Consider the following 15,417-nt stretch of genomic DNA (forward strand, 5'->3'; position numbering starts at 1 on the left):
CGGATCCGAAGGACGCAAGAAAGTATAAACGTTTACCATTGAAAATTAAAAAATTAACTAAGCATACGGTGCAAATGAAAAAAGGGTCGTTACTAAGGCGAAGTGGTGTTTCTTTTAGATCGGCGGCTGAAGAAAGCCTAATTGAGGATAGAAGTGATGCGTGCACCCCAGGTCCTAGTAAAAGCGTAAAAAGTACCCCGGGCCGAAGTGAACCCACGAAGTGTAAAAGAAGAGCCGAAAAGGATCGAGTCGAGATGGAAAACGCGCGAAAATCGATGAAACACCGTATAATAGAATACAGTACGGACGAGAGCTAGGACGACGAAGATAGCGAGTGGGAAATTGAAAAGAACAAACCGGTGAGGATTACGGCGAGCGGGGGAGAAAATGTACCGTCGGGAACGGACAGGGAGATATCACCGAGAACCGTCAGTGGAAAACGAAGAAAAGGCGAGGCAGCGACGAGAAAATCAACGCGACAGAGACGCGGAGTTGACAAAATGGGGGGAGTTATGATCCATCGAATAGAGCACAAGTGATGACAAGAGTAAGAAACCTTAAGAGAGGTTTGGCAGGTGTGCCTGAAAATTCAATTTAAACTAAAATTTAACTAGTAACATGAACCTATAGCAAAAGAAACGATGAGTTGATAAATTTTATATCTACGCTCTAAAATTTATTTGTGGTTGCCCGAAAGAGATAGGGACCAGTTTTGAGTTTATGTAAGAGCTATCAATTTGTTTGAGATAGGAACCAGTTCTGAGTTTATGTAAGTGCTATCAATTTGTTCCTTCTGTCTGGGGACCTGCTGTCGTGACCTTGCGATCTCTAATGTCCGATGTGATCTGAAATAAGACAGTGCAGTAAGATTTCGATTTGATGCCTAACAGTTGCCTACATTTAAACTTAACAAACAAACCTTTTTCGACATTATACATTTACGAACTTCAACAGTTTGTTCACATGATAAAGATGAAAATAAAGATGAAATATGATCTTATAGATTAAAGAGACTTAGACCATTTCACCAAAGTAGAATTTAATTGACAATAAAAATGAATAACAGCTCGCTTCGCTTGTTTTTGATAGGCGGATTTTTGATCAAATTTCAAGGTCTTATGAAATGTGAAATGTAGTCCATATGTGAACTTTATGGAGACGCTTTTCAAGCTAAGCTCCATTTAAGGCGAAATTTAATTTTTGTAAAATTTTATTAATATTAAGCTTGAAAAAATTGTCTCATTCAAAACTATAACAATTTGTACAATCTGAAATTTAAATCATTCAGTTTGACCTTGACCTTGTGTTTGTAGTAGCTGGGTTCTAAGTGAACATACACTCGGGCCAGTTGATCGAACAGAATCTTCACTTCATTCACATTCCTTTGGGGAGCGGTGGTGAAGTGGTTACGTCTCCGCCTCTCAATCGAAAGAGCGGATGATCGAGGCCCACCATGATCCGTGCTCGTTGCTTGAGGGTGAAGCAGCCCAAAAAAAAACCAAAACAATTTAATGTAGTTCTTAAACAGGGGCACAACAGCGGTTCACCGTGATGAGCTGTACAGCTCTTGTGTTGGTCCTTTCCCTGTGGATAAATGGTCTTAATCTTTAACTCACTGCCAAGAACAAACTGCTCAATCTGGCCGCAATCACACTGTTGGTGCTGCAAACAAAACTTATTCGATCAGCAGGAAAAAAAACGCTCACCTAAATTGAGCTTGAGCATTTGATAAAATGACTGACGTAAAGATTGAGAATGCTTCAAACTGAAAACGTAAATTTTACATCAATTTTTTTTTGAAAATTGCCTTTTTTTTGAAGAATATGGATGGTTCAATAAAGAAAAAAATGGGTTGAAATCCGAAAAACTTGAAAGAATTTCTATAAACATACGCAAATGGCAGTGCACTTTCATCCATCGTGTTTCCATTTATTGTGATTGTCTCTCCCAAATACACACTTTCCCCACTCCCACTGTCTCCCATGATGATAGCTGTGATGTACTTCTTGCATCCGTAGATTCCATTTGAGTGACAGTTGCAGTGGCCCATTTAAATGATGAAGTCACACTTGAAGTTGTCTGCACTGTTGCTCGCCTAAAAAACAGATTCATAGAAAAACTTTGGCTTGAATTTTTTCTATCGCTGAAAAAATTAAAAGAAAATTTCAGATTTTCGGCGCTTGCTCATGACTCGTTCTGAAAAAAAACTGAAAAACATCTTCTTGTTTTGATCCAGAAGCGCGAAAAAAAGCAAACCATCGACGGAAAGTTTATTTCAATCAGATTTTTTCCCCGGATATTTGAGATGTTTCTTTTGGGCACTTTCTGTTGCAATATCCATAATGTTCCGACTTTTCGGGAAAAAAAAACTGTGGCGAGTGCTCGGAGTGCGCGGGGAACTTTGACGTTATTCATTTTTTGGAAACCCCGTTATTGCGGATGTTAAAACTGACCTGAGCTAAAATGTAATCGCAGTATCCAGGGTATAGGTAGTCTAGTCCGTCGAAGTTCGTGAAGTTGCCGTGACCTTTGACCTCACATACTCCTTCACAGTTGTGGTGAGTACAGTCCCAGTGACCTCCGCCGCAAGTGCTGATGAAAGCAGAACAAAATATCATTTTTTATTTAAAAAATATATATATATTTTTTAAACTTGATACCAAACCACTTTTCGAATTCGTTCATTTCTTCCATTCCGAAGAGCAAGCTACTATGGCCGAGTGGTTAAGGCGTTGGACTTAAGTTCCAATGGACGGTAGTCCTCCTGGGTTCGAACCCCAGTGGTAGCATATTCTTCGCTTTCTTCTGTTTTTTGAAAGTTTTCTTGAGCCCAAATTAGTTTATTGTTTCGATCACCTCCTTATATGGTATCTAAGATTTGCCGTTTGTGAAAGTAAGACAAAAGTTTCCGTCAACTAATTCTGAAAAAAAATGTTTACTTCGTTTCAAAAACAATTGTTATCGGAAACTTCTGTTCTACTTTCACAGCCGGCAAATTTTTTTACCATAAGGAGGTGATCAAAACAACGAAACTACTTTAGGCTCGAGTACAATTTCTTTATAAAAATAGAAGAAAGCCAGTAATCTGCTAGACCCCATGAGGACAATCGTTCATTGGGCTCTTTTCCAGTTCCCCCCTTTCAAAATACCGAGTTTTATGTTTGTTTTACGTGTTATTACGTCTAAATGCGTGATGTTACGCTGTAAAGTATGAAGAACAAATCTGTTCAGAACTATCGATTTGTTCACCACGCCAAATTTCATTACATTGGGAAAACTTTATTACAAAAATGGGTAATTTTGGCTTCTTTCAATCAATCAAAAATTACGCTAAAAGTGATTTCAATTGATGAACAAGTTAAATCAAAATAAGTCTCTCTAACAACCCAAAAGCTCAATTTTTAAACTTTATCAAGTTAAATAGGAATTTTGAGCTTTTCAAAAACTGCCATTGAACCTCGCAGAGTTTCAAATAGGAAGAAACGCTCACGATTGGCGGATGCAGTCATTGCACCATAAAAACTCAAAATTGCGAAAACCCATACAGCGGAGCAGCAGTTTTATAGAGCCGTAAAGTCAATTCAAGAAGATTCAAACGAGTTGTCTAATTTTGAGTCAAAAACTAATTTTTTATAACGTATTTAATAATGGAACCTGATCTAAACTATATTTTATGATTGGATAAATTAGATATTTTACCACTGTAAAGTATTTAATATTAACCAATCATGATCCATCTAACTAACAACCCACTTATTTGTAAGTGCTGAAATTACTTGTAATTTCAGCACCAGAGAGATTAGAATTTAACTTAGAAATTAGTTGTCTCTCCAAGAGAACTTCAGCAGCCGCAACAAAAAAGTATACCCTAGATCTATTGAGCCTAGCAGAGACTAGTTAAACACCCTGAGACTAGAAAGTGTAAGAGTCAGATTAGGATCGGTATTAGACTAAGAAGTTGCACGAATTTATCCGGCCGAAAATAAGATAGCGTGACGAGCAGACGGTGTACCCTATCCGAAATTACTCTATGAGTTAACCACATCGGACCTAACTCATCTGGTGCGACCATAAGTCTCGAACAAGACCTTAATAGCTTAGATTTAGCCAAAAATAGATTAGAATTTAGACAAAACATTTTAAAAATGTTATACGATAATAATTTAATCGAAATGTCTCTAATACTCAATAGATCAGAGCCGCTATTCCGAACGATAACAGAACTACCCGGAATTGGAAGAAGACCTCGAACAAGAGACGACATACGACAAAGTAGAAACTTACCATATAGTTTTATGATTGTACGGCAAAAGCCAACACAAACTTTTATATTTAGAATCTTATTAGCAATGAATTTAGATTTTCATTTGCAAACATAAAATTTTGAAGTCAATCTTCATGATCATTTCAGGCGCTAAACAAAATTATTAATATACAATAACGATTGATTAAAAGATCTCAGATCGTTTTCTTAATTTCTGCAGCCTTATATAAAACATGTTTGAAAAATATTTATTGAAAATCAAAATAAAAATTAGTAGCAGGACAATAAATTGTTAGTAATCCTAAAATCATCTGTTGTCCCAGCTTCATCACCTAAACATAACAGCAATCATAAGCTCACTAAAATCATTAAAAAACTAAATCTTTTTCTTAAATAAATTTAAACCAAAATAAAATATATTCACTTAATTTTAAAATTAGATCTTCAAGGCTTATCCTTGGATCTTAATAAATTTTCTATTTCATTAAATTTAAAACCTGATCATCAAGGCCTATACTTGGATCAAAAAGAACAATTTTTTTCTCCCCCACATACTTAACAAGTGTCTAACGACCTCAAACGTCGATTCACTATCCAACCCTTCCAAAAAAACCAAGACTAATAGAAATTTTTAAATAAAACTAACCATTCAAATTAGGATAAACAGTGAAGAACTTCGGTTATTCATCCTTCACTTGAACCCTCCTCTTACCAGACCCAGGATAGATCTTAGACTTAGTAAGCTTAAAATAGTACCTAATGAACTACTTGCGTTCTAATTATACTTGAACCTTGTTGATCGATTTACTATTCTCCAACCCTTGAACACAATCACTACCCCTAAGTAAGATTAAGTAAGTTAACACCTTAGCTTAGACTAGCCACGAGAAAGTAAAAAATCATTCCTCGGAATCGATATACTTTTCTCTCCAACCCTAAATAAAAAGACCCAGGTTAAGCTAACCAAAAAATCGTAAGGACTAACAGTCTAAGAAAATAGAAATACCTAACAACTTTTTGCATCCCTCATCCTAAACCTTATGTCATTCAAAAATCTAGGAAATAAACAAACAATCGTTTTACACAACAGTGAGATAGATAACAAAAAATACGATCTTGTCATCACACCTCATACACAAACAGTTGGATACATTAGAACAAAACGACAAACAATAAAAAGAAAAATTATGAACAAACAAAGACAAATCACACAAAAAAGATTTTCAAAAAATAGAAACGCATTTTCAGAATCAGAAGCCAGCCATTTAGATGAACTCTACAAATTAAAAGAATCAATTGATAAAAATTGTCCCATTCACGATCAGTTATATTTTTCCGATTCAGAAAGAACTTCAAATTCATCAAAAAGAGGAAAAAGAAGAATAAAAAAGCAATAGAAATACAAACCAGTACACTTGTATAATTGGAATCAACCAATTAGACACATCGATAGTTATATATTAACAGTCATCAAACAAAAAAATGAGACACACTCAAAGTAACGATAGTCCAGATGACGAAGAGGTTTACCCCTTCCTCATAGATGCACCCGATAATAGAGGGCAACATGATTTTTGCAAGAATTTACTCGGAAATTTGTTTGAACCCGGAATCAGTCCATGCAAAGCAGAATTCCCAGATGTAAAGACAAATTATTGAACATTATTTGAAAGATATATGTAATTTAACACAACAATATGGAATCTAGACCATAGAATTCAGCACACCAAATACGAATCATCGTAAATACGTAATTCAAACAGATGATCTTGAATTAGAGTTTTCAAAATTATTCCTAGAATATATCAAAAGCATACAATATCATAATTCACAAAGAGCAAACTCTATATTCACTGACAAAGTTTTTGCACTAATATATACCTATATTTCTATATTAGAAAAAACAGAATTTCAAAGTATCTCACCAACTGAAACATCCTAACATACAAAAGTACGACCTGAAATCACATTATTTTCAACTTTTCTACATATAATCAAAGAAAGTTTCACTAAAGACGATGTTTCACAACACACAAAACATGACTTACAAAAAACTTTGGCATGGTTTATAATAGATTATTTCACACATAATTTAGACTTATTTTCACAAGCAAGAAAAAATTTTAGACCTCAAAATCCAAATGATGATACTGCCATTACAGAACAATCAGACTACGTTTGGGACCCTGAATGGTCTCATCCTACATTTATAAATATCCCACAATCTATCTCAAGTCAAGCAATAAGTACAATATCTTACCACAGAGATTGTGTAAAAGTAGTACCACTAACCATTGATGCAACACCATTAAACTCCAATACATTTTTACCTGATACACGAAATGACAGTTTAAATTCGACCGTCATACACAATGAAAACCTTAATGGAACTAGAAATCTTACACAACAAGATATTCAAACACCATCACACTTCATAAATGAAGAAATTGTCCAAACAACAACAAGTATTTCACCAATACATCCAAGTTTAACAACACCAAGAAATACAAATACTTCACTGGCACAAGTAACCTTACAATCAACCGTTAAACCTTTGGTTGCTCCAAAATGTTCACATATGGATTATCAAACATATAGACCCATGACAGTACCATCAAAACCACGAAAAACGTTCACAAGAAACACTTTTGCAGAACACAATTATATTTATGCACATTCGTCAAAAACAAACTATCCCCTACGAAAAAATAATAATCATGTATGTTCTCACTATTGGGATAACCCAATGACAACAACCAACTCAGTAAATTTTCAAACTAATTCACATCCTCCACAGGATCATAGGGAAAATTACCCATTCTTTCAACAAAATAAAAATAAAAAGCAAGCACCTCATCATACGGATTACTTATCATCTGATGATGATTATTTACAACCAGAAATTTTTGCACCATATACCCAAGAATATCGCACACAAGGATCACGACGACCTCATACATATAATAGAATTTTCTCTCCAAACCCAACAGATACACGAAATCAACAACCAATACATATGCCAAATCCAACTAATACACAATCTTTTCAACCAATTCAACCACAAAACTCAATGACTATGCACTCGTATCAACCAACTCAAATGCAAAATGAAATACCACTTCCATATTATCTTCAGCAACACGAAATAACAAAAAATCAACTTTCAAATTTTTCGCAAATGCCAAATGCCGCAGAATCACTACAAATGACAATGAATCCATACCTCATGGGTGGATCATCAAAAAACCACTGATGGTATTTACAGGAACAGATCCTGAATATTCTATAGAAGATTATTTAAATGCAGTAACAGCAAACTTAATTTTAAATATAGGACCTGAACCAATTAATACGCCAGTACATCAAAATTGGATCCATAGACGCGCACAGCATTGATACAAACAACCTTAGATGGCGCAGCTCAAAAATGGTTTTGAGTATTAACTATAGAAATAAAGTCAGACTGGAAAAGATTTACACAAGAATTTTCAAAAATGTTTGACTCCGAAAGAAATAAACAACACCAAACAGTTTTATGTAATGAATTTCGCAGATTACCAAATGAAACCATCAAACAATTAGCAGTACGTATCGAAACACTAGTTCGAAAAGCATATTCACTCAATACACATGACTATAAATACACAAAAACGACAGAAATTTTAATGATGACCTTAACACCTCAATTAAGGAAAATAGCAATAAAAAAGAGAGCATCTCATCCTTCCTCAATTCGAGAGCCAGATTTAGATTTTCGAAAACTAGTAGACAAACTAGAGCAAGCGGAAATCACAATGAAACTTGAAGAAACAGAAAATCTAAAACTACAATATGTTAATCGAATTGAAACAAACACTACACGTATAATTAACATACAGGAATCAGATACAGACCTAGTTGAAAAAATCACTGAAATACTAAATATTTATGAAAAACACCCAAATTTCAAAGGCAAACCATCTTTCAAAAAATGGTGTAATTATTGCCGACGATACAGACACAGTTTTTCCGAATGTAGACAAAAACAACAAGATAACCAAAACAAACCTCAAAAGCATAAAGAACCAAATAAATCGTTCTATCAATTTATGAAAAAAGATCAAAATCTACCAAACAAAAATATATATAGTAACAACAGTTCAGGAAAACCACTTCCGAACAACACCAATTACAAAAAAGAAATCAATCACCATATAACTCAAGTTATAGAGGAAGATCACCAGAACGAAGAAATACACAGAAATCTTCACAAAATAATTATAATCGATCAAATAGTCGAAATAACTATTTGAGATCAAATTCCAATGCAACCCAACTGGTTTCTATATCCAGTTCTCAATCAAACCCAAGAAATAAACACTATTCCAATATTCAATCGCGAAACTCATCATACAACAGAAATAGAAACTATTCACATAATTGAAATAGAAGTTATTCGAACAATCGAAATCAGAATTACCCGAACAATCGATCAAGAAATAACTCATATAATAGATCAAACTATCACAGATCAAATGACAATTATCAAAACAGATCATGAAATTATTCACAAAATCGAAATTCAAGTTATAATAATCAATATAGAAATTATTCCCAGTCACCACATACGAATAATAACCATTATAATAATTCTAAACATCGATACAGAAGTAGTACAACAAAACATCAAAGACATAATAATCAAGTACAGTCAAATGAAGAAACAACATCAGACCCCCCAGGTATTGATGACACAGGAAGTAACGAACTACAACTAAATCAAATAAACTGTGGATCATCAGATACAGAAAGTGATACAGAAAATGCAATCTCCGTAAATATGATAACAGTCGAAAACGACTACGAACCTATCATATATGAACAACCTTTTACATCACATATATATGAAAATCAATTGGAACTCCTTCACAATTATTATATTGAACCCATCAATACTACATAAACTGCACAAGAAATAAACGAAATTAACACGGTAAATAAACCCGATGAAAAAGACAAAACAAAATGTTTAAACACAAATCATATTTATCAAAATATCTAAAAAGAACAACCCAGAGAAAAAAAAGTGGACAATACCATTTCTCTCAGAAAGTCCAAGAAACAAAGAATTTCAACCACCAGATCTTGAAATTGATTTTTTAATTGATTCAGGAGCAGAATCAAACATAATTAATATTTCCACATGGAATGAAATCAAAATATTACATCCAAAAATCACGCCTCCTGCAATTTCTAGTAAACTAGCAACAGCATAAGGATCAACATTAGTAAATTATGGAACTATCCAATTATTCCTTCTCCCCACAAGAACAATGGAACAAAAGAAAATTCTAAACAAACCATTTAAACAAATATGTCATATTACTGATATTAAACACAATATCATTGGCATACCATTTATATCAAAATATATACCAACAATCAACATCTTGAATAGTAAAATACTGATCAAAGACACAAAAGTACACAAAAACAAAAAATACAGCTCTAATATTTTTTCAAAGATTAAATAAACAACCACCATTCTTCTCAAAATTTTATCCAATTTATAACCAACAACGGAAACACCTGAAACCACTATCAGGAAATATATATAACTTTTCAATAAAACAAGTTCACCAGTATGATAAAAGTCAAAATAAACAACTTTTTATGTCAGACTTTGAATTTAAACCTATTCACAAGTTTTTCAAAATCACGATTTCATCTATAAAATATTTGAAAAACACGAATTCCGACATCATTTCGCTACACGTGTATAACAATACACCGTATCAAGTAACCTTACCCTTAGGACTTTTAGGATATTGCGAAACAAACGCTACAATCTCACCCATACATGAAATAGCATACCGCGTAAATAATATACTCCAATTATTAGATATTTGCCAATCCACAATTCTTAACGAAGAATTATCCATAAATAACATATTAAGCAATGAAAAGAGAAACACAGATTATTTCACAAAAACACCATATTTTAAACCAACATTCAATATAACAAATTACACAAAAGAACAACAACAATTTTTAACAATGTTTAATTTCAAACACTCACAAAATACACAAATTGAATTTGACAAACTAGCAAAACAACTGTTAAAATATTCAACAGTATACGCAACATCAAATATTGATGTTGGGAAAATCAGTTCATCACTACATCTCCCGTTAAAACCTGACGCAGTATTCAAAAAACAAAGAGCTAGTAAAGTACCAATTCATTTACATGACAAAGTAAACAGATTACTTGATATTTTAGAACAATACAAGTTTATCTGACCAGTAAATAAAGAAGAACAACCAAAAGGTAACACATTTTTATGCAATCACAGACAAAAGAAGAAATGTTTACAGTTTTAAAATACTATCATAAAATACTTCAGAACGAAAATCTGAAGGCCGCCCCCGATAAATCACGATTCTTTTTTTAACACGAGTTAAATTTTTAGGACATAATATAGAAAGAAACACAATGACTCCATTAAAATCACGCATTGATGCTATTCAAAAACTTCAACCACCAACAAACAAGAAGAAAATCCAAGAATTTCTTGGAATGTTAAATTTCTTAAGCAAGTACGTTTATAAAAAGCAATTATATTTAAGACCGTTCTATAATATCCTCAGACAACAAAATAATTTTGAATGGACCACTGAACATCAGACACCTTTTTAAAGAAATTAAAAAACTTTTAACTGAACAAATTTTAAACACAATTCCAGATCCAAATCAACCATTCTATGCAATGTGCGATGCTTCAAATTTTGGCATCGGCGCAGCATTACTACAATCACACAGTTGTACAAACAAAATGAACCTTATATCAGCAATTTCCCGATTATTCGCTCAAGCAGAGCTACGACTCTCAATTCTAATGAGAGAATGTACAGCTATAATTTATACACTTACAGAATATGAATTTCTGATACTTGGATCAAAACATCCAGCAGTTCTATTCACAGATCATAAACCAATCATTTTTCTCTTTACACAAAAGTCAAATCCTAATCACCGAGTTTATAGATTTCAATTAATTCTAATGAAATTTCCAAATTACATATAGTTTGGACAGCAGGAAAGAATCTTGCATTACCAGATACATTAAGTCGAAATACACCACCTGAATTACTTACACGAAAAACTATAGTTGAAATACCCAAAAATATAAAATTTTACCTTGCAAAAGACAAAACATCACCCCGACTAGAATGCAAATATGCAGTAAAAACTGACATTGAACAATCACAAATAAAAAACCTACAACATTTCCCACTTTACTTAGATTGCCAAAATAATCACAACGAAGTTGATCTACTAGGAACATCAACTTTCAAACCAATTCCATACTCACAGTGGATAAAAAATAACACCCAACAAAAACGAATAAAACACACTCGCATAAAAAAGACATTTTTCCGTTAATTGAAAAAGAAAATTTAACTGATAAAATAAATTTATCAGGACCACAAACAAATGATTCAAAATACCTTCTTTGACCTCCATGACCCACTTGACATAATTCCCCTATCTAAATTAGAAATTGAAAAAATTTTTCTTCCTCCAACAGATAAAATTACAATTGAAATCTTGAAACAATATCAAAATCTTGACCCAGTAATTAGACAACTAAAATCATGGCACAAATACAAAACTAAGCCCTTAAAGGCAGATACCACATTTTTAGGAAATAAAACACTCCTCCGATATTTCCGAAAATTTAATAATACAACAATTAATGAAAACACAGACCTTCTAGAATATCAATTAAATGACTCTACAGTTCCCTGTCTCCCTTTAAGTATGATTCTAATAGCTTTTAACATTTCACATACACAAAACACTAAAGGACACTCTGGATCAGAGAAAACATAATCAAATTTTACACAAAATTTTTATTTCCCAAATGCACCAATTTGGATAAAAGTACTATGCAATGATTGTATAGTATGTCAGCTAAATAAACCTTATCCAAATCAAAAACAAATAGCACAAAAACAAGATTTTAAAGGACAAAGTTTATTTTTCAACCATCGTATTTCATTCGATACAAAAGGACCAATTTGACCATCCTCTGAAGGAAACTCCTACATTATGGTAATTGTTGATGCATTTACACATTATGTAGCACTCAACCCAGTACCACATTGTAACGCTTATTATGCTTACACAACACTTTATGAACACTGGATAGCTAAATTCGGATAACCCGAAATCTTAGTTACAGACAACGGTACAGAATTCATAAATAATGAAATCATCACACTATGTCACTTATATAACATCAAACACAAACCGCGTACATCTCATGCACCTTGGACAAACGGTTTAGTCGAAGGTATGAACCGTTCACTACAAGAATATCTTAAATGGAAATGATACAAGAATCACAGAATGGTCAGTAGATGTAAAATTATTTCCCTTAGCATATAATTCACAAATTACGACAACTCTAGGAATGTCACCATACGAAATGGTTTTTAATCAAAAGACACTTAAACCAATTATGTTTACAGCAAACTCTCATAAAAATGCACAAGATCATTGCCAACCAAATAAAGACTCAGTTTGTTATAACCACCTACCTTTACACACGCATGATGAAGATCATTTTCATCACCCACAAATCCTTAAATTAGCCTCTGGTACACACACCGAATGGATTTTAAATAGAGATAAAAAACACAATGAAGTTTACCAAAGAATAACAAAAAAATTGTTACAAAGGCAAAACATTAACGAACAAATTAATTCACGCTTTACACCAGCCTCAGATTTAAAAATTGGAACATTTGTCTTAATACCTAATTTTATTACACAAAAAGGAATTTCTAAAAAATTACAACCCCTTCGCAAAGGACCATACCAAATAATTGCCAAACCCACTGACGTAACATATAAAATCACCGATTCAGACCAAAAAGAAGTTGTTCAACATCGGAACAATCTTTTGCCTTACTACCCAAAAGAATACGCACTACGCGAATTAACTCAATTATATTCTTTCACAAGTTTAAAAGTTATTCAAAATCACCCACATACGGAAAATGAAATAAATGATCAAAACGACATTCACCTTGAAAAACAAAATAAAAAACCAACTACAACCCAAAACAATACAAAAAGCTAGATCAAAAAATACCTCAAAAAGAAAGGAAAAATAGAAAAATGATAGAAAAAATTATACCACAAGAACGAGTCGAGAAATCAGAACATAGAGAGCCATCACGACTTAGAAATCAACCACGTAAAAACTACAAAACACTCATCCCACAATCTAAAATATTAAAGAAAGTTGAATTTCAAAAACAGCTTTAATTTTAAAATTAATAATCTTTGCACCTCTGAATCATTTTGAACTTTCGTTTATCAAAATAACATGCTGACAAACACGCAACAATTTTAGTTCTAAATTAGCCAATAGGATTCATTCAATCCGTCACCTTCTATAACTATAACACAAACCAATTAGACGAAAGATTTTAAACTCCAGGCATATCTATAACTATAACTTTACAACCTCCATGTCAAAAATAAGCAAACCACTCAAACTTGACAACTAAAATAAATACCACCATAATATCATAACCCTCCCTTATCTAATAACGCAAAGATCAACAATATTTTCCCAACTTAGACCTCAAAAACCCCCCAACCAAAAATGATAAATTAGCCTAAAGTAAAAATACGACCATATTAATTTAGCCTAAAGTACAAAAATCTCAAAAATACCCCAGATCACCTGACAAATAAAAACAAGCAAAGAAGACCTCCCGAACACCATAAAATTCGCCCCCAATAATTTTTGACAAAACTCAACCCACTTGTCAAAAAATCAATAAATAATTCGACAACACTTGAAAATCGCCCCAAACAACAAAAAATATTCGACCAAGAAGCCATTTCTTAAATGCTCTTCTCTCAATCAGTCAATACAATTTTCAACATTTTCATAAACTTTTTCACAATACTTAAACTTTTATTCATATTTCTCTTTGATACTTTTGAAGCTTTTATAATAATTTTCATCATTTTTTGCAATATTTTTTTAAATTTTTCTACTCCCTATTTGAAATATATCTCCAACTTTCCCAATACATTGACCATATTCACAGATACGATAACCCAAATTTATTTAATTGATACGAACCATTTTTAGTAGAACAGATATTTTTTTACTATTTGTAATTTTTATAACATTTTATCATCCCTAATATTGACAATACGCATTTGTATAAAAAAGGCAATCATAACGTTCGCCTCAGCAACAATCCTTTTAATTCTTTTCCTTGAAGAATACTACAATAAACACAAATTTATTCACTAAGAAAAATCAATCAGACAACCTTCAAAAATTGCTAACCAACAATCACACAGTCAGTCTTCACCGACATCATCCCAAGAAAACCCGACAATACCTACAACTACCCAAAACCCCCAAACATCCACACGAATTTCTTTCCAAGATAACCCATACACTTTTGAAGAACGACACGCATGCTTATCTGAACCATTAGAACCAGTTCAGCGACAAGCACCCCTAAGTGAACCAACATATAACTTGTACCCAACATTACCACAAGAATTAAGTAGAATAAGAAATATTAGTCAAAACCAAAATACAGTTGAAATAAATAGACAAATTATACATCCACGACGAAACAGAAATTTTAAAACCCCCCGAATTCATTTTGATATACCCCAATCCCCATCACCAGGTACTCCAGAAAACCCAATTAGCATACTACCGGAAACCCCTACACTTCTTACACAACGTAGCACCTCAAGTATACCCTCAGATTACTTAGGTTCAACACCAACATCTGAACAAATACGTGACAATCCCTTTAACCCCCCCAATCAAACATCACGACTACCATATTGGACAACACACTCATTCACACAAGGTGAACCAAATTTAATAAATGACCCAGTAGATATTTCTACGGATACAACAACATCAGCATCACTACCAGAAACATTATCACTACCGTCAACACCATCAATTAGCCAGATTTCACCGACGCCTTTCCCCCTAAATTTTCCAAATAACCTCGACGCTAGATATCGAGAACAATCATCAACAAATATCCCTTTAAGATTAGATTGGAACACGTTCACAGCACCCCCACCATTATTTGGACAACATCCA

The 15,417-nt window shown here is 33.1% G+C and overlaps 2 protein-coding genes and 1 non-coding gene across 3 annotated transcripts in view; 2 read left to right on the plus strand and 1 right to left on the minus strand.

The window, feature by feature from the left end:
• LOC134847913 (bifunctional arginine demethylase and lysyl-hydroxylase JMJD6-B-like) overlaps positions 1-15,417 on the plus strand; it is a 500,322-nt gene that overhangs the window by 238,858 nt on the left and 246,047 nt on the right. The gene's annotated exons all lie outside the window — the stretch shown is intronic.
• Positions 1-15,417, minus strand: part of LOC134847915 (uncharacterized) — a 336,559-nt gene that overhangs the window by 186,488 nt on the left and 134,654 nt on the right. The window lies entirely within an intron of this gene.
• Trnal-uaa (transfer RNA leucine (anticodon UAA)) lies at positions 2,707-2,789 on the plus strand. The gene has a single exon. It is a non-coding gene; the product is annotated as a tRNA-Leu (tRNA).

This window comes from Symsagittifera roscoffensis, chromosome 6 (assembly GCF_963678635.1).
Source record: "Symsagittifera roscoffensis chromosome 6, txSymRosc1.1, whole genome shotgun sequence".
NCBI lineage: Eukaryota > Metazoa > Xenacoelomorpha > Acoela > Convolutidae > Symsagittifera > Symsagittifera roscoffensis.